At 41.2% G+C, this 2,534-nt stretch overlaps 1 long non-coding RNA gene across 1 annotated transcript; it reads left to right on the top strand.

Annotated features, from left to right (window-relative positions):
• The first annotated feature begins 549 nt into the window (after nucleotides 1-549).
• Nucleotides 550-1,739, top strand: LOC135322005 (uncharacterized). Its single transcript, XR_010382223.1, has 2 exons — nucleotides 550-715; nucleotides 1,292-1,739. It is a non-coding gene; the product is annotated as an uncharacterized LOC135322005 (long non-coding RNA).
• The last annotated feature ends 795 nt before the right edge of the window (nucleotides 1,740-2,534 follow it).

Raw genomic sequence — 2,534 nt, 5'->3', positions numbered from 1 at the left:
TTGACACACAAGGGCCTTAAAGCAGCTATGTTAAATATGTTCAAGGACTTAAAGGGAAACATGAATATAATTGCCAACTGAAGACTGTCACTCGCTACCTGGCATTAGCCAGTGCAGTCACCAACCTGCAGCACAACTTGAAAGGAGTTCAGGGTGGAGATCAGGAATGAGGTCCTCTGTGCTCTGGGAAAACGGGCAGAACAGGCCTTCAGATAGTTAAATATTTTCAAGAGAAAATTTTATGAACCCGGATTCTTGCATCTTCCCATACTTAGAAAAACATTAATCATTAACTGAGATATCTGATCCTCGTGACTAGTAGCAACCTTCTACCAAGATGTGTGCTTGGTTACATGGACCCCTTCTCCAGAATCACGTGTATACTGACCTCCCCCTTGCCTCCTCAGAGCAGGTCCTCAGAGCTGTGTGAGAGGCTGCCTCCCGGGCTGTCATCCTCAGTAAGTCCCCAGATAAAACAGAAACTTCACATCTTTCGCATTGTGCATTTTTATTTCAGTCTTTTTTTTTTTTCATAATGAACAGAGAAATAGAAACCATGAGGGGGAAAAAAGGAAACTCAAGAGCTGAAAAATACAAAATTCAATGTGATCAATTCACTGGACGGGCGTACAAGTAGATCCCGAAGGGGGAAACCCCGGCAAACCTGAAGGCAGAGAAACAGCAACTGTCTAACACCGGGAGCTGCATCATGCAGGTGACTTTTAGGTCGTTCTTAGAAATTTGGCTTCTACTCTGAGTAACATGAACGTCATTGGAGGGTTTTGATAAGAGGGGCGAGACCATCTGACTTACATTTTATGGAATCACTTTGGCTGCTGTGTTGAGAATAGACTGAAGAGGCAAAAGGTTAGACACAGATGGCCTGTCAAGAGAATATCACAATATTCTGTGTGAGAGATGCTGGTGGCTTAAACCCCGTTAGTAACAGCAGGGGAAATGGGAAGTTGTTGAAATTTGGGATATATTTTGATGGCAGAGCAGATGGGATTTTTTTCATGCACTAAATTTGGAATCAAAAATGATGTCAAAATGTGTATACTGAGCCATTAACTGTGTCTGGAGAGCAAAACCTATGTATCAGTCAGGACTACACTTAGGTATGTATGACAGAAAACCTAAGGAGGCTTATTTGTTTCACATAACTGGTTAGACCAAGGCTGGTCAGCTACTCCAGGTTACAATTAGTACCCCAGGCTCTTGCTATCTTTCTATTAAACCATACTTAACAGATTATATCTTTGTCCTTTCTCTTGTGCCTCATGGTCCCAAGATGGCTGCTGTACTTCCAGGCATAATGTCAGTGTTCCAGGAAAGAAGCAATGGCAAAGGGACAAAAGGGGACCTGCCAGTTGAGTTTGTCCCTTTTTACCCAAGAAAGCGAAAACTTTCCTGGAAGCCACATCCAGCAAACTTCCCCTCATATCTCATTGGGTCAGGTAGCCAACCTTAGGAGAATGAGAGTACTATGTGTGCTCTAGGCAAACTGCAATTCACTCCTTATGGCCAGAAGAAGGGATCTTCTCTCTGTAAAGTCAAAGAACTTCTACTGGTAGTTGACCACATCGAGGTTTTATTAGCGGAGCAGAAGGGCCATGCTGCAGGAAGAATGTTAGGTTGGTGATGGACAATTTCTATCATTGATTGCTTTTTGTGATTTTGTTACACACCCCCCTCCAAGAGTTTAGCAAATGTATACAATAAACGTGTACTTGCTGTAATGTTGACAGGCTGGCATAGTGATTTTGAAAGACTTCATAAATAAGAGGGAAAGACCTAGAAGGGAGAGGGGAAGGGTGGGCATGTTTGATTTCAGATTATTTAAAAAATGACCTGTGAGGGGAGCAATGAACTGGGGACTCATGAAGTCTGAAGAGATGGTACGCCAGGTTGGCTGTCTCATTCATTTTAGGTTATCTTGAGGAACAAGGGAAGTGTAGAGTGAATAACCAATATAGTAACCACGAGAACAAAAAAAGCACGTTATATCAAAGCTGAAGGCAGAATTCCCTTTGGAGAAGAACTTTTGTTGTTGTTAGCAGAACACTTGCAGAATCACTCCATTCTGGAAAGTTAGGTCTCAGGATCTGGTTTAGAGAGCAAAAAAAAAAAAAAAAAGAACCAAAGAAAACAAAATAGCTTTGCAAAATAAAGTAAGAAGAATCTTGAGTTCTGATTGGCTGCACAAGAGGAGAGAGAAAGGGATCGTGGGAACTGGGAAGGAAAGGGGCAAAATGAAAATGGTTGGGGGACAATTATGCAACCCTCACAGCCAATGCATTATATGCCCCCTCCCCACACAGCTTTCAAGTGGCAGAGCCAGGGTTGATTGATTGATTGATTTAAAATCTCATTCTTTGAATTTTATTTTTACATTTTGAATTTCAACATTATTAAGGCATAATTGACATACAATTGTAGTAAACTTAAACTATATGTCATGGTGGTTTGATATATATATACACAGTAAAAGGATTCTTTCCATGTAGTTAATGAACACACACATCACTTCAAAT

The sequence above is a fragment of the Camelus dromedarius genome, chromosome 9 (assembly GCF_036321535.1).
Source record: "Camelus dromedarius isolate mCamDro1 chromosome 9, mCamDro1.pat, whole genome shotgun sequence".
In the NCBI taxonomy this organism is placed as follows: Eukaryota; Metazoa; Chordata; class Mammalia; order Artiodactyla; family Camelidae; genus Camelus; species Camelus dromedarius.
This window is presented reverse-complemented; position numbering and strand designations above follow the sequence as displayed.